The sequence below is a fragment of the Trachurus japonicus genome, chromosome 4 (assembly GCF_045865225.1).
Source record: "Trachurus japonicus isolate A0001 chromosome 4, Traja_1.0".
NCBI classification, from domain to species: domain Eukaryota; kingdom Metazoa; phylum Chordata; class Actinopteri; order Carangiformes; family Carangidae; genus Trachurus; species Trachurus japonicus.
This window is the reverse complement of record NC_140910.1, coordinates 10,398,608-10,417,025: the sequence shown is the minus strand read 5'-3', so window position 1 is coordinate 10,417,025 and position 18,418 is coordinate 10,398,608. Positions and strand designations below refer to the sequence as shown.

Genomic DNA, 18,418 nt, shown 5'->3' with positions numbered 1-18,418 from the left:
ATATACATTAATTACAACATGAGGCTATTGGTGTAAAATAGATTTCAACTTGATATTTGTAAGTTGTTTTTGTTGAGTTTGTGCCAAGCCCAGCTCCAGTACACCATCCTTCTCCACACTGCGACACCCACTTTGATGTTTATGTGAGTGGAGCGTGCTTCCTGCAGAGGAGCTCGGGCCTAGCTCATTTTCGCCTGGCGGGTCAGCTGCTGTGTGTTTCAGTCTGAGCCGTTGGCTGCTACTGAACCGTTTGGCTCTTTTCTCTACTAGCGAGCAAACCTACAATCCAGACCCAACTGTCCATCCAGCTCATTTTTAAGGGGATTTATCATCATATGTGCCCGTGTATCCAAATCACATCGGTCATTGGGGATTCCTAGCACCGGTTGGCCGGGTCCTAAGGCCGTTATAACGCTTTTTCGAGGTTTAATTAGAGCTAGAAAACAGCGGTGGTGGAGGAGGAGGAGATTCCATATTAGGAGCACAGAGGAGAAGGCTCCCCCCTTGTGTGATTTGAAGCTTCTGGTGAGTGTTTATCGTCTTTTTACGCTGTTATTGCCGTTATAAATTATACCATCGTTTAGCCCGCTGCCGTATGTCCGTAAATACCACGCTTGGGCCGGTTATTGCGCTGTTTTCAACGTTTATTTTGATATTTTCTTTCGGGGTGGGGGATGGGCAGCGTCAGCGCGTGAGTAGGCGCGCGCGCAGCGTGCATGTGTTCGTGGGGCAGTTTCTCCTGAGCGCGCCCTTCCTTCCTGCAAGTACTGCTAGCTTTGAATCAAACGCATATTTAGTAGCTCTCAGCTATTAACGTGTAATTTCTAATACACACACAATGCTGCTGAAATATAATTTATTTTACTTGGTAATTAACTTTATTGAAAAATTTCTGTTTTAAAAAAAATATTTCTGTTCATTTTCATGTATTTTCCATCACAGATTCATGCTTTTATTTCCTTACTTTATTTATTTACCTTACATTTTTTGGTTGATTACCTACACTCTGATATCTATATGGCTTATGGTTGGCAACAAAAACTACAGCAGTTGTAAATCAAAACTGAAACTGTTCAGGCACAGTTATGATTTGTGCCATAGTTGCACTTAGCAGTTTGAGGTGTTACAGTTATTACCACTATTTAAGCTAATGTTGTTACCATGACTGTGTGAAAGATTCCAAAAGCACAAGTGCATTTTACAGTATTACAGTATTATGTTTTAACATCTTTTGTCTCAATCTTATTCAAAGGTTACTAGAGTGCTTTGCAGCTGGTTACTCCAAAGCCATGGGTGGTGTGGGGGAGGGGTGACACACACACACAGAGGCCACACACGCACATGCACACACACACGCACACGCACACACCCACACACCCAAGAGGGCCACTTGCCAACCTTGTGAAGCTCAACTCAATGACACAATGTACCAGTCCCAGATAAGCCTTTCGTATCTGTGCTAGGAAGGAAAGGGCTGGTAATACACAGACTATGTTTAGCTAGAGTTACTAATTGCTAACTTGACTAAGGTATTTATAGGTTTTAATTGAAATTTAAGTCTTTTGTCATTATGATTAGTTTTGAGCACACAACTTATACTAAATTATACGTTGTGCAGTAGCCTGTTGCCTGCATGATTTGTTCTGAGCAAATATTGCTCAAAGTGTGTTATATGAATAATAATGAAAGAGGTGTGTGTGGAAAAGTGAGTGAACTAGTTTATACTTAAAAGTAGAACTGTGAGAATTGGTGATATATCTTGAAGTGTGGGTGAAAGTGAAGTACAAGAACAGAGGAATTAACTGTAGAAAGTCATGGAGTGCAGTATAACACATAACACCAGTTTGTATTCATTGTTTTTGTAGAGCCTGGTCAATGGTATTATGATTAGGTATTATTATTATTATTATTTTTTTTTATATTTAATGTGGTAAAATAACAAAACTATGTCTTAAGATTTTTTGGATTAGTGTCATTGGCTACGTATTATTTCCTCTCACTCAGTTTTATGAAATAGAAAATGTCAGCATTTGTGGTACATTTAAGTACTACCCTGAACAGAAGATGTAAGGTAATGTGTCCTTCACACTGTTGCACTAGCACATCAAGCCTGGCCCAGTACACCTTAGGAGACCTGACAAACCCGAAAGAAACAGTGATTTTCTTTTTGATGTGCCCAATCTATGTGATATGTAGCTATTTAATGCCAACAAATGAATCTGTACACATTCTGAAGATGAATGCTCAGACTATCCTAGCTACAATTGTAGGCTCTGTTAAGCTTAATGAATGAATGGAATCCCGATTAAATGATGAAAGACAGATTTAATGCGGAGTGGCCTTGTCTCTATTCTCTGTATTACTGGAAACAAAAATACAAGTCATTGAGGTTGAATCGGTTAAGTTTCCCTAGATATTGCTTCTATTGTTGATGTCACCCTTGTTGACACCTTGTCTTGGTTTGGTTTTATATTAGTTAATTGGTCTGATATGGCTGTTGTTGTGACAAAGATTATTATAATTTAAACTCTAATTAGTTACCAGTTACAGCAACGTTGCTCTTGTTGTTTTGAAATGTTGGCAACCGTTCAGGAATAAAACACCTGAAAAAGCAACAAATCTGCTCCTTACTGAGCTATTAAAGGTCGTCTTTGTACACCAAGCTCTCAGCTTTCATTAGTCATAGATGGAGCACTCCGGTGTAAAAAGGTTGTCCTGTTCCTGTGTCCATCATTGATGACCTACATTAAGATCAGGGTCACACCTGCACATGTTATGTGGGTGGGTTGCCTGATAAAGAAAGTTCAGTCTAATGAATTGGTCAGTCATATGCAGCATGTGATGAGCTACCCCTGCTCCATGGCTGCAACTTTTAGCAGATAACCTCATTTTAGTAAGTAATTTTCATCATAATTAAGCTGGCTTTATTTAATAGTATGTAATCACACCTAATATACCATATACCTATGTTCTGCCTTGGGACTACAGATGTATATTTTTGCTAGACCATGTCATGTTTATTTTATACAGATGTTTATTACCATGCATTGTCTCAATCAAACAAATATCTGTCTTCTAGCATCTGATTGGCTGTTGTTCTAGGTGCTGTTATTGCAGTATGCTTAAAGCCATTTATAGCATTTTGGATAGAGCTGTGTATTGGCAAGACTCAGGCGATACGATACACATTCTATATATCCACACGAAAACGCAGCTTCACCGAAAATGATCTTTTTCTTGTTCATTTTGAAAAAAATCTCCGTAAACACGGCATTGTTTCCAGAAATATCTGCGCACACGCAGATCCACTAAAAAGAACTGAAAACGCTGTAGTACATACTCCAGGCCTGTGTGGAGCGTGTGTGATGCTGTAGTGCTGCACAGAAACACTAAAAAAGAGAGAAGAATACGGAGAGTTCTTCACTGTAAACTCCAAACATTATAAGTGGATTAAATGTTGACTGGAAGTCGTGTCAGTGCAAATATGACGATTAGTGATGATTTAATGGGCGAGATTCAGCTGTGTGTGAGCGACCTGACGGTAGTTGGCCGTGGTTGTTACGTTACGTTCATAGACTGTAACATGTAGCGGTGTGTGTCTCAGGTTACAGGTAGAGCTGTCGGGGTTGCCATCATCGTTTCAGAAAAAATCAGTTTTGGGGATCCAGACGAAAAAAAAGATTTTCCCACTCTGTGACCCGTTTCCAAAAAAACCCCTGAAAACGCCATATCCACCTGGACGAGAGGTTGAAACGATAAAATACTAATACAGGTTAAAAAAATCTGTATTTTTTTCTTTTCTCTTTACAAATGGACCATTTTTCAAGGCCAACCTTATGAAGTATGTCGCCTGTCCCGTGTTAAGAGAACATCAGAGTGATCAAAGTAAACTCAACTGCCTCATATTGTTACATTGATACAGTTTTCAGTTTTTAACGATTCTTTAAATGAGATTTAAAACAATAAAGACAGGTATTTTCTGTGTAAACAGAAAATATAGTCATCATGGTGCACTCAGCAGAGAGAAAACGTCATAGCCCCTCTGTACAGTTTTGATTCAGCCTTCTCTGTTCTTTGTTTTGGTAGCTGGTCTGGATGTCAGTGTATGTTAGTCTGTGCATGTGAGTCCCTCCTGTTAAACTGTTGGCCTTGCCTGTGTTTACAAAGACACAGATGGCACAGTGCAGTATGCAGCTTTCAGCTGAAAGTGACCTTCCAGAATTTCTTCCATGGATGAAACCATGTTTTTGGGCTAGAAAGGCCTTGGGCAGAGGAAAAGAAGGACCCGAGGATAGGCAGACTGACTTTGGGGACTACTAGCTCAAATTCTGGCTGGCAGTTTTTACCAGCTCTGTCGTTCTCATTCATGCAGCCCGTCCCACTGGAGAAGTCCAAGGGTGAATTTGTTTACTAGTCCGACTGTTGAGCTAACACTGGTCTAGCTTGTCTGAGGTGGATATCCCTAGCAGCCGCTGTTCAGATTGACCCAAAACAGGCTTTTCATCTCCTTGATGCAAAAGGAACATATAGGCTAATGTTTCATGTCGCTTTCTTTGCAAAATGGCCACAAAATATTAGCTAACTTTCTTTTACAAAAATGATGGATATGTTTTGGCAAATCTCTGCTGTTGCTAATTGGTCTAAGTTCAGCATGGCCATGGAGCAGTCTATCACAGCAGTACAATGTGTTGTATCTGGATTATTTGCATTTTTTTGAGTGCATGTTTTTATGGCGCTATTTTAATTGGCTTTGCTTCAAGTCACCTTTTCACTGTGTAACAATTAGTTGAGATCATGAAGGGAGGAGAGGTTGGACGTGTGGCCAATCAGGCTTTTGTTTGGTCTGAAAGGCTGGTGGTCTACTGCTGTGACAAGTGTTTACAGAATCTTTAAAAAAAATCAAGCAGCAAACGCTTAATGCAAAACATGACTTGAAACTGCCAACTTTACATATTAGTGTTTGAGCTAACGTTAACGCTTTTTAACCATCAATCTGGTTGACCATCGTCACATTGGTGTCCTTACCTGACTGAACCGCAAGCAAGGTTTCTATTATGGGCATACTGTACCGTCCACCAGAATATAAAATGGGAGCAGTGAGAGTAATCTGTGGTGTCTCTGTCTGAACAGCTTCACTGGGTGATTTAGACGGAGGTGAAAGCTAGATGCGACCAGAATGGTCTTTGAGATATAACATGAGCACTGTTTGTACATGTGGGATTTAAAAAAAGCTCCTTGATGGTGCTTTCAAAGAGCAAACAATGAGCACAGGACACACGAATAGGAGCAGGCAGCTGAGTCATGTTATCTACACAGGACACATTGATTAGTTGGCCTTATTAAATCACAGAGGAAGAGTGGTGGAGGAGTACAGTTATGTAACCAGCGCTCGGCTCGACAGTGTTGTGAATTGGAAAAGAAAAGGCAAAATGGACAAAGAAGTGCAGTGAGTGAAAATGTCTTCCTTAGTTAGGTAATAATGGCCTGCCATGAGCTGGAGACACACAAATATGGGACAGCACCAGATCCTGTACACGTGCACAGATGATATATTGGCCATTATTTATTTAAAAAATGATGAGTCTAATACATTGTAATTAAATAATTAAAAAATGAAATTGATCTGGGGTTTCAGGATAGTATGCAGTCAAAGAATGGCTTCATTAAATAACCTGATCCCCCATTTACAGCAATGTTGACTGTGTATTTACCAGGCCCACTCCCCCTCATTGGAATACAATAGTGTGTATTGTCACGGTGGAGGTTGAGGGGGAGGTGTGGCATAAATACTCTCAGCACATAACTAAAGCGGGGAAATAAGTATTGAACGCGTCAACAGTCTTGCGTGGTGAGCGTGCAGGGAGGCCATGGTGGTTGAGTGTATTACTCATTGGTTTTTTTTATTTAAAAAAAAAAACAACTGTACCCGCTGATATCAGGTCTGTCTACAGCTCTCTCTGAGTAGTCCTTGGCTCTTGGACAACTCTTCTGAGTATTTGACTGTTGTTTGTTGCATGTCATTCCCCCTCTCTCCCTTTCTCTCTCTCAACTATCCTATCAATTAAAGGCAAAAAGCCCCCAAAATTTATCCTATTAGAACATCTGTGACCAATGTCTTGAGAGAGCTCTTTGCTTTAACTCATTATTCGATACTTCTTGTGTGACACCTTGGTAATGAGAAACCTTTTATAGGTCATCAATTAGGACTCAACCAGCTGATATTAATTTGCACTGATAGGGGACAGGGCTCCTTTTAAAATACTGACAGATTTCAGCTGCTCTCTTGGCTTTCCATGGCTTTTTTCACCTCATTTTCATATGCTCAATACTTAGCCTATTCCCTGTGCCATTGCACTTAATTACACATAGCTTAATTTATTGACATATATGTTTTAATTTCTTTGTTTGTGTGGATTACTTGGGTTGTTATTGACATCTGGTGAAAATTTCATGTCAATGGCCCAATTCGAAATAGATTTACTGAGAAAAATGTTGACAGGCTCAATACTTCTTTTCCCCGCTGTATGTAGCCTAATCTAATGCTGGACAGTAAGACCACCTTGTGCAACCTCAAAGTTAAATCTAAATCTGTCTGATCAGAGATGATATTATAATACATCAGCTCATCTTCGGGTGTTTTCACACCTGCAGTGTTAGTGCGCACTAAATTTAGATCGCACTAAATTTTTGTCCAGTTTGGGTTGGTGTGAAAGCACATCGCACTCTAATGCGCACCAAAACTAGTGCGGCCTGAGGAGGTGGTCTCGGTTCGGCTCCAGCCGAACTCTGGTGCGCACTAGTTGATGTGTGAAAGCAACCGCACTCTGGTGCGACCCAACTGCCAGGCGAACTCAACAAGTTTGAGCTAAAAGGGCTCCCGTAGTCATTGACAACGGGTTAACGCAGCGGGGAGACCGCCCGGTGCTCCGGTCCTACGCAGCTCTGTCCCCACAAACGAAGCAGCAGCAGCAGCAGCCGGTCGGTGCGTGTCCGCCGAGTCCGCTCAGACACCGGACAGGTCGGCGTCCCTCCCTTGTGTCCGTGGAGCAGCTGGTTACCGAGCAGCAGAGGTCCGCCGTGTTTAACGTTTAACCGGGAACTAACGGGACCGAGCTGGGTGAACGCAACCGGAAACCAGCTGGAAGTACCAAACAGAGTTATACATGCAAACAATATAGAAATAAATGACCAGAGCTACTAACAACCGGCCCTTTGAGTCTCCATCATGAAAGTTTTATCAATCAGAGCTTCCAGATTTCAACCAGTAGCCATGGAGACATGACGTTCTCCAAGTTTGGTCCCGAGTGACAAAAAGCAGGTGTGAAAGCAACCGCACTAACTGAAAAATGAAACAATGTATCATTTTAACATTTGGTGCGCACTAGGGTGCGCACACTAGGGTGCGCACTAAACATGTGTGAAAACACCCTTAATGTCTGCATTTAGTTCTGAATGGTTCCACATGGTTGTGCTTCCACAACATGTAAAACTGCCCATGCCACCGTGGACAACACAGTGAAAACGAGTTAGAAGAATACTGTTGTTGTTCGAGTTAGCTAACTTTGCCCGTGTGTGAATGGTGGGAGAGACGTGAGATTGTTATGGAGTCTCCGGTTGCTATGGATACAGTACGCCTACGCCTTCTGTGCGCGTGCTAAGGCTGCTTCGTGTGTGTGTGTGTGTTCCGTCGACTTAACAACTGTAGCTTTAAGGAAAGATTAGATGTATGAAGTAGGCCTGTTCGATGAATCTGTTTTAAATCGTAAACGCGATTAGTTAGGATGATGTTAAAAACGTGACTAGGGTAATTACGGTACAGCCCCCGCTCATGTATCTGGGCTGCGCTGGGTAACCGCAGTGACTTGTGCCTCCCTCCTCCCAACGCGCTCTTCCCACACACTGTAAACAAACATGTCTGCGTTTGCTAAGGCCAGCCAGGATTTCGTTGCCAAAAACGGCCCTTTTCCACTACAGTTCCAGCTCTGCTCGGTTCAGGTCTTTCTCCATGGCGGGGTGGTCATACCACGTCAGCTACGGCCGCGTCGTCTAGCTCTCTTTTTTCGATCCTCAGTTGAAGAAAATCTGGATTTTCTTCAACTGGAACAGCCCTGGTATGAATGAATGGGCCTGGGTGTGAATTTGCTGTCTGTCATGTTTCTCTGATACTTGCATGGGTTTCCCCACAAAGGTTTGCGGAATTGAACCTGAACTGAACCTGGAGGAAACTTCTCTGGCGTCTCAGTGATGTGTACTGCTCTAACAATAATAGGTCTATCGTTGACAAATCAAAGTTTCCGTTTTAACAGCTGACTGATAAGCATCTGACCTGGCTCACTGTATACTGTCAGGCTACATGTTGTTTTTACTTCACCTCTGTTGCTCAAAAAGTGGAGTGAAGTACTCGCTCGGCTTGGGCGGCATCCGAGTGCCATTTCACCCCCCCGCTCACAGCTTGGGTGCTGGAGCGCACTGTTGTCACTTGCTTTTTTTTCTTCTTTTTTTTCCTCTTTTTGCTCTTTTAAAGGTATATTGTGTAAGAATTACTCCCGGTTGTAGATCACAAGCAACTCAGTCGTATTTTTCATGCTGCATTCACGTGAAATCGGTTAGATGGCAGACGGACAACAGCCGCTGCACGTAACGGCATAAACAAGCCTCTATGTAAACAAGTGGTCCGTCAGCACGAGGCAAAACAATACACGTGACAATATGTTGTCATGGCGATGTCGTATTGTTGACCTGACCCACGTTTTACCGGCTTTCTCTGGACTTCTGTGACTAAAATGACATCTGGTTTGTTACCAACGGCCGTTTTTCGAGGTGCAGTCCTCACAGTCCTCACTGCGTTACCGCGGTGACTTTTCACAGACGCCACCTCGACCTGAGCCGACAGCTCTGGTGTCTCCGCTGAGTTTCCGTGGTTTCCTACCGTCACGCTGCCACTGAACGTAAAAACATGGCGGCACCACATGGCAGCCAGCACCGAGCTTACCATGTAGATATGAATGATATGAACGGCTCATTCAGAGCTGAAAGGAACACTTCACTTTGTTGATTACTGATGAATGAAAAACGTACTTTTTAACGACATAATTGATTTTCGTGAATAGATAACAGGAGAACTTACACAATGTCCCTTTAATTGCGAGTGATTTGAGGATATCTATGAGGAAAAATATCACACTGTAAGGACAACTGTTTCAGCTGTTTTATTCAAATAAAAAGTGTGTTATAATTACTCTTAATTGTAAGTGATCAGGACGGCTCTCTTCCGTTGCTCCGCTCTCCCCCCACATGCCGCTCGTCGCTCCGCGTTCCGACAAACGAATACTCGAGTACTACTCAAATAGTGACCCCGAACATTCGGATAGTAAAATATGCTACTCGTTGCAGCCCTACTACATAGCTGCATCAGTATGATCTATTAATAATAATCCAACACATCCATACTCTGTCCTGCATGTACGCTGCTTCAAATGTGCTTATACCTGGTCAGAGATTTTTGCGTATACGCAATACGCTCACGTTCAGATTTATAAATGCTGATCCTTGCGTCGGATTTGGCATATGCCCTTTTTTTGTATGTACGCATGTTTGATTTTGTCTCCAACAGTCTCCTGGAAAAAAAAAGCCATAACAACATTCAGTCGTACAAAGCTCAGTTTCTGGGTTTAAGGGAGGCAGTTTATTTTGTATTTAGTTGCTTGTAGCCTACTTGTACTTGTACTTCTTGTGTCACACTTAACTTGCCAGAACACAGAGGTTACTTACTGTGGGCAAATGTTAATGTTGAGCCCCCAGCTCTGAAAGAAAGTTTCACATCACAAAAAATGCTTACAGGTTGATGAAGGTATGCATGAGCTATTACCTTATATTAAATGAATTGCAGTGTATTTGGTTCTCAAAAATGCAAACATGTCCCTCACCCCTTCCACTAAAACCAGTTCTTACCTCTCAAAATACAATTTCTGTCCACGGTGACCTTAATTTCTGCCACCACAACCCACTAGGACATAAACAAACAAAACACACACAGAATTGACAGCGGTCACATGGTGTGTGTGGTAACCCCAGGGGTCAAGTTCTTCATTGTAAAGAATGCGTCTGTGCTCAGCCACCCTCCCCCTCTCCACCCTGCAGCCTCAGAGTTTTACAGGCCTGCAGCCTCAGCTTCCTCTGCTGCAGAGAGGCTGAGGTGATTATTTGTACATTGTAGCTTGTGTTCCAGTCTCTGGGAAAGTACCAGTTCACAGCTAAGCTAACTGTATGAGATAGATCATCTTATTCCATTTGAACATATTAGACTGAACACAGGTTCTGATAGACTTACCCAGACTAGATTTATGTCTCACTTAACTGTAAGCACTGATCCAACATGGTGATGACCTATCAGCTCAAGCAGGAAATATTTTAAATTGTTTATTAATGGAAGTCTACCACACTGATTGATTGAGGGTTGCTAAATTTTTTTCATTGGTTTTTAACATTAGGTCAGACTAGAGTTTTGACACTATAGTTGCATTTAGACCAGCAGTGTAGTGGTGCCGTTTCAAAGAAAACGAAGCTTCATGATGAGTTTCAGTGAGACCTCTGTGCTGGCACAGCGGGGGTCCTGAGCAGAAATGTGATCCGAGCTCAACCTATAACACAGTTCAGTCCAGCTTCATCTGGCCACAGACTGTGTTGGCCAGTCACACCAAGAAATGCACATACCAGGTAGAACACTTTGTGATCTGTGCTGTGTAGTGTTGTGCATGTAAACATAGTTTTTTCTTTTAACGCTGACATTCCATTTTCTACTTATTTTTTTCTAAAAAGCATCTTTAAATGTTATGTGAATCACACCTTTATGAAGCTTAAGGCAGAGCACCCAGGCCATGCTTGCATTACAGCTATTCTATTTTATTCATGCTTCATCACCAGCCAATCAGATTACGACTCACATCATCTTCTCTATGCAGTTCACGCAGTGTGATCGTTATAACCTGACACTTTAGTTACTGCACAAATACGCTCATGCATTTGCTGTTTGCCGCTGCAGTTCCCCATTACGTGCTTTTTCTAGCTGATATTTACTGTTGATGTATGCTTAATAAAGGTGGACTGGTTATCCCAGCAGAGCCGTCATTTGTGCACAGAGCTCCCTCCGAGGAACAGAGCCCTCTCTGACAAGTGTCCCTGATTAAACCACAAGCATCACATTTGGTCGTACATTTTGACAGGAATGCTCACTTTGCTCATTGGCTGATGGGAACGCCCTAATACAGCTGGTGTCCCCGCGTTGCCAGAAAGAAAAGACAAAGCAACAGTGGGCATTCCTCAGCTTCCAGGACAGGGTTGACCCGCCAACGCCACGCTGCAGCTGCACTGTGGACCCAGAGTTTGTCCTGTAGCGTGGACTGCTGACTGACACTGGCTCTTTGCTTTGCTAATCCTCTTTCTTTCTTTTTTTTTTTTTTTGGCCACATGTATTTGATTTTATCAGTAGTGTGTAATTGTGCACGTGCCGTGTGACTTAAATCCGAGAATGGTACTGGTCAGTGGGAAGGTAGATGATGAAAGACAAATTTACAATTCAGTTTCACACATGGTAGTGATTTTTAAAGTTTGATATATTCTCAATTAAGCACAAATGTTTGGCTATTTTATCATCATCAACTATAAATAACCAAGTAATACTTAGGAAGTATAGTTAGTATTCTTGCTCATCCAAGCAAAAATAATAATTTTACTCTATATATATTGTCTGTGCATTGGCAGATGAAGTGGCATGACAGTTTTCCTTAATGTTTTTATATGACAGCCTGTGAACTTAATAGTGTGGTGATTATTTGATAGTGGCAGACCTGAGCTCTACAGCCGATATTGACAGAACTGAATGATATGAAACATCTACTTAATGTGAACTAGGGCTGCTGCCGATATCCAAATAAACACATTATTGCGATTTAGCGCATATGTTTATTACCGTCACAACGCAACATGTCCATGTGCCCGTAAGTGTGTGTGTGTGTTTGCGCAAGAGGGAGAGTCGCGGCCGCCACAGACTCGTTTATTAATTAGGAAACGCTGGTTCCTAAGTTTTGTTTTTAGACTTTGATTGCATTGGTGATGGAGCAGATGATTCAAATTAAAAAGCAACCAAAAACATTAGTGCACGGCAGTTGAATGAACAGCCACCGATGTTGCAGAGAAAAAAAAACAAATTTGTTGTAGAAAAGGAAATCTGTACCCAGCCAATTGTTTGAACACAAGCTTTGTCCAAGTTGACGTCAGAAGCAGCAGTCATGTAAAATTGTTGCCTCGGGTGCCCTGGGCTTCTCAAAGGAGCCCTGTGTTCACATTAGTGAAGAGTCTCCAGTGAAACCTGACAGTGTGACAACTGGCCTGCTGTTATCTCTGGACGCCTGATACATCTGTTCCTTTGCTTCTGAGTTTCTAGCCAACATAAACAAAAAGCAGGTGATTCATTTCCAGCTGTTGATCTTGGCCTTTTCTGGTCAAAATTATGACTTGACTGGCATGTAGATTTAACCCACTGTAGCTGGCTAATTACTGTTAACTCTGTTAGATGGTTAAAAACATATTCTATGGGTTAGTTTGACGGCCTCTATTTCATGGGAACATCCGGTCAGTGGAACCACAGCCTTAAAGGGACATTAAGGAGTTTGTATTTGGTTATAAAAAAGTCTCACGTTAATGTGGATGAATCTACGTTACCCACACTTGTTAATGGCTCCATTTTTGATAAATATATCGTTTTGTCTCTATCGTTATTTTGTTATTTTAATTAATGGTGGAAATGCTGGACGAGCCGACCAGCGTTTCCTTACTTTCGGTTTTGCGGACGCTGCCCGGTGGGTCATGATAATAACACCGCCGAATCGCCGTTTATGGTCGGAACTATGACGGTATCTCACCGTCTTCGAACCTTCGACTTTAATTCTTGATGAATGAAAACATTCTTGGCAAGACATCCATCTTGCGCCGGTCCAAGAATTTCACCGTGCGCGCGGAGGCTCATGGTAAATGTAGTATGAACACACTTGGCTTTCCAAAACTCCTCGTTGTCCCTTTAACTGCTGACAACTAAACAGCTCCACTGGAATAGCTGGGTTTCAGGGCCTTGCTAAGGAGCACCATGTCATGTTTAGGTCATATTTGCAGCTTATTCACTCGTCTTGTCATTTTTGACTTTGGTACATCCAAACACATGCTCTCTTTCCATTTGATGTGTGAAATTCATACAGCCGACGTCTGTCATGTACCTGTGAAACAGTTCATTCCACTGCAATTCCACATCGTTCAACATTACTGCAGTCTAAAAAAAATAAAAACTATGCACTACAGTATAAACAAAAATATGCGTCTCTCTCCCTCTGACTTGGATGTAGCTGTTTACCAGTCGGGCTCTCTCCTTTCTGTTGAGGTGCTGCTTGTGTATTTAACTGCACCTAAATGTGATGGGATCCCTGCAGTGCTGTGATCTATTGTATTCCATCATTATCAGGATAGCCTGGGCTCAGCGGTGCTTTAGATGTTGATGTGTTTATTTGTGATTCGGGGTTAAATCTGTCCATACTTGAGCTGAGCTGGTCTCACATGACTTTGGATTGGCCAGTATTAAAGGGAGACTGATCTCATCGTGGATTTGTGAGGTTAGCGTGTTCTTCTGATCTGACCTGTGTTTATGTGGTGGTGTTGAGCCGTTCGCCTGTGGGCATTAAGCTTCCTTTGTAGAGGAGCCGTGATTTTTATGCGTCGTGGCTTGCTTTATGATTGTGGTCATGTCTGACATGGATTACTGTGACTGTTATTGGAGAGAGGAGGGATTTAAGATGTGGGCTGATAACTTGTTTTATTTCAAAGTGAAGGAATTTTTCAGTGAGATGTTGATGTTGTTGTTGTTGCTGCTGTATACACAATTCAATCAATTTGTGCAGAAGAGAGTTGATACGATGGGCTATGACTGGTACGATTGTTAACAGCATTAGCTTTAGTGAAACACAAGGAATACAGGGTTGTTATGCAAGTTGTGCAAATTTGACAAATGGGCACATGTGAGATTTTAATGCAAAAACAATTGTTGCAAAATATCACATGCAAGTCACAACCATCACTGATGGAGGTTCTCTCAGTGAAGTGTGATTGTTGACTGGATGAGCCCAGACCCAACATAGTATACATGGCAAGCTCTGCTCTGACTGTCCACAAAATCCCACTGGCATCAGACTAATTATGACAGACCATTTTGTGTGTGTGTGTGTGTGTGTGTGTGTGTGTGTGTGTGTGAGAGAGAGAGAGGGAGAGAGAGAGAGCAGAGTACAGCATGGAGGGGCCTAAGGGAATCATTGCACTGTGCACAGTTTTACAATGAAATTACATTTTACTCATCCCAAATGTTAACTAAAAAAATAAAAAATAAAACCAGTATTTGGTAGTCAGTGTCAACATTGAGGCCGGATACTACACCACTGAATGGGAAACATTGTAATCTGAATGGCTACAGCGGCCACGGTTTGTTACTCTGGTGATTTATCCCCAAAAAAAGGGTATTGGTTTTTTCATTATTTCTGTTTGTTATATCAGATAAATAGCGTCCGTGTCTGGTCGGCTCTCTTTGAGGGCAACTATAAAAAATCAATAACACAAAAAAAGATATAAAATGTATGTTTTTTTATAGCATAACACGCATCCGTTTTCCAGTGAGTATTGCAACCTATATAATATAATGTCTGAATATGCACACTCAGGTCCTTGAGGATGAAAATGTCTCCATTATATTATACTGTTTTTATAGCCAGCCAGAGGTCAGTGTGACTAATGTGGAAGCAGGAAATCAGCTCCAAAATCTTTTTTTTTTAATCTTCCACTAGTTGAAGCCCAATTTGGCTTCTGAAGCAAAACCGCATTATGGGTGTCCATCAGAGGTATTCCTTCTGTATTACAGAGCACTGTAGGGCATTGTAAAAATAAATGTATGAAACTAAATCAGTTTGGGTGTTATGTGGTATAGATGTCAAGGTGTGGTGTATATTGAGAAATAAGAGACACACACTTTCCCTTCATCCACTCACACACCTGTATGTGTAGGCTTTCACACCCAAAACAATACAACACCTCTCTGTATATGTGTTACAGTAAGGCTGAGGCTATTCACCTCTGGAGGTGTCTGTTGTGTGTGTTGGAGGTTCATGCCATTTATGAGCTGTGAGCAAGTGGTTCTCATGGTCTATAATCCAGACCATGAACACTAGACTTCCTGTGTCTGGCCCTTCAAATTAAAAGCCCTATAGCCTTTCAGTTAGGTCATATTGATTTTGACTTAAATTTGACAAGACACGGCTCCAAATGTTTTTTGTTTTTTATTTTTATTTTTTTTACAACCAATCGACCAATGAAATTGAAGTGTTTGGTCGACTATTTGGGGGCAGCCCTAGTGAACACCCCCTTAGCATTTTGTAGACTGAAAATGATATATAAAAACATGCTAGAATTGTGTAAACAGAATGGGGTTTAATGTCTGAAAGTTGGTTGAATTAGTTAATATTTGGTAGCTATGACTGATAATACATGTTTTACTGTATTTGTGGCAGTTTCTTGACGCTGCTATTTTTTTAAGGATGCATGTTTCATTATTGCTATTGTAGTGTATGGTGTGTATATTGTGACCCTTAGCTATGGTTGCTTTTTCCTCTCACCTATCTCACCTCATAAAGATACTATCTTAAAAAGCTGACTTGTGCTGATTTGTTGAAGCTGTTCCAATGCCAATACCTCAATGATGTGTTGAGAGAAAACAAATCTGGCTGATGTACCAGTTCTCTAATCACAGCAAGTCAAAGTAAAATACAGGCCAAGCTGTTTTGCCATGCCCGTCACTTAGTAAAATTGCTGCTGGGGAAAAATATGACTTCTTGGTTTCTACAAATCTACACATCTACTGTGCCTTCCTAACAAACTGCAATGGCCTGTTAAGTAGCAGAAGGAGGGGTAGGGGATAAAATGTTAATATTACCCTCTGTTGAAATGTATCCACTGACTCTCACTCTACTTCCCTGGATTCTGCTGTATACAAGAACATATTGCTGTTCATTCCCTATTTAAAGAGTAAAGGACAAAGGCAGAGATTAAAATCCCAGATGTTACGCAACATCGCTATGTATCCTCTAGCAAAACCCCAGCAACCTTCAACACTTCAGCGTTTCTCTGGCCACACCCATCTGGTCCTGCTTCCTTTGTGGTAACTTTATCTCTCCCATTGCTCTGCAGCCTCTGCCACAGCTTCACCAACACTACAGACAGAGGTAGCAGAGAGCAGAGGGAGGGAAACATGGGAGCCGTCCAGGGAAAGGGTGACTAAAGGGAAATAGGCACAGGAGGAATCAAGGTCAGAGAAAGTAGGGAAGGAAGCAGTGAGGAGGGAGAAACGGATTGGAAACGGTCAGTGATTTCCAGTGGACATGTCGCTGTTATGCAATCCATCCAGCTTCTCAGTCTGAAGCCATAGTTATCATTATCAGTCATAGATCACAGGACGTTACAGGCTTCAGGAAAGGAGTGTTGATTGCAGAGCTTTTGCAGAGCATTACTTTACACTACCCAGGTGTTGCTTCTTTGAGGACCGCCCACTGGGAATAGAGGCAGTGAACATGCTCTAATGGTGTGTTGTTGTTTTCCACTGTCCTCAGACTGAGGAGGTGAATCACTGCTCAGACTCCTGAATGGGCCTCAGTCACATGCTGTGACCATTCAGTCCCCGTGTGCTGTTGGCTGACGCTCTGAGCTTTTTTATTAATTGGCATTAGTTAGAGATTATTTAACATGTGGAGAGTTAAAATGTTCGTAGTTACATTAGCAATTTGGAGTTGCCTACTAATGCACTGTAATCTGCTTTAAATGTCCCCTGTGTGCTACTGTGTTGAGCGAAAGCAATCATACAAAAAGCTGCATGTGTGTCACAGCTAAACGTCAATAAATAAGCAGTAGCCTATATGTGGAGTAGTAATGGGAATGTGTGTTGTGTTGCGCATTAAGGCTGATGTTTTGCAGATAAATTTGGATTATTGTGCCAATTTTCTCCATCAATTCAATTGTTTGATGTTAAAAATGTTAACACTGACAAAAACCACACATGATTTCATAACCATCAGCCAGAAAGCTTAAACCTAAAGACAAGACTGTGATATTTTGATTTAAAAGAAAAGACGTAAATATCAAATTGATGAAGTAGCTGGTAGTTAATTTTCCTGCTCGCTGAGTCGTTTAACCTCTTGTGTACATACATACCAGTGGGGGAGGAGTTACAGTGGACACAAGGGCCCATTCATAAAAAGAAACTCAATAGCACCACTAAAGATCAAAGATCAAAAAGTATATTTCAATAAAACCAAAAAAAGAAACTTGCAGCAAGCTTTTCACATCTCGTCACAATAATTCAGATTGTTTGCCATCATGAATAAATCTTCCAGTTCTCACGATGTAGATCTGTTAGAAACGGTTGATTTGATGGTTGACAGTCCTATATTGATGCTTAAAAACTGTGTCAAACCTGATTTGTGTTGGGGTAACGTTTGATTTCCAAATTGTTTTCCAAGATACTGTTTTGGATTGTATTTCTGTTTTCTATTGTCTCACCTAACCTTATTCAAAGTCCTCTAACCGAGTCTTCCATCTCTTTTTGTTGTAGCTGCTGAGCCCATGGTAGAAGGCCCTGACTGAACAAACTGCTGGTGCATACATACTTACTACTGTGGTGAGTGATCTACCCCCAGATCAGATCTAGCTGGGAAATGTCTCTACCTGTCTCATCACATCAGAGGTCGTGCAGAGTTTATTTTCTAAGCCTGGACCTGAAAACATGAAATATTCACAACTCTCAAAATTCAAGTCAACCTGGATTTATATTGTGTCCTTTCACAATAATGGCTTTTGTATAAGACATTAGTTTGTTAGCAATGCTGGTTCTTGTTGCTTGACGTTGGCCTTTTTGTTTAGAATTATTTGGAAAAATGCACCTCTTACTTTTGTAAAAACCTACTTTGCAGTTGCTACTTCACAATTTCTACTTTGATTTTCACAGAATTTCCGGAATAACATATCACATTATAACATTTGTAACTTTAGCTCTCGCCACATTCTGCCCCAACTCTCCCAGAAACACTGTTGCCTCTGTGTCCCTCTCCCTCCCTGGTGTCTTCTTTTACAGAGGAGAACAGTGAGTTTAATTTCTGTGCTTCTAATCATCTGTGATTGCCAGACGACTTGACAGCAGCTTCAGTTTGTACTCGATTGGAAGAACAGCGCACTCTTCCTGTTTTGTACTGTTTAAGAGTCCAGCAGATTTCCTGTGAACTCTGCCCACCAGCACAACAATGTTGATGTTAAATGCAGGATAGGACCCCGCAGAAGCTATCAG

The 18,418-nt window shown here is 41.6% G+C and overlaps 1 protein-coding gene across 1 annotated transcript in view; it reads left to right on the top strand.

Annotated features, from left to right (window-relative positions):
- Positions 1-248: 248 nt before the first annotated feature.
- Positions 249-18,418, top strand: part of tbl1xr1a (TBL1X/Y related 1a) — a 45,075-nt gene continuing 26,905 nt past the window's right edge. The window contains exons 1-2 of the mRNA XM_085773823.1: positions 249-525; positions 17,690-17,755. The gene's annotated coding sequence lies outside the window, so the exon portion shown is untranslated. The remainder of the gene's footprint in view (positions 526-17,689; positions 17,756-18,418) is intronic.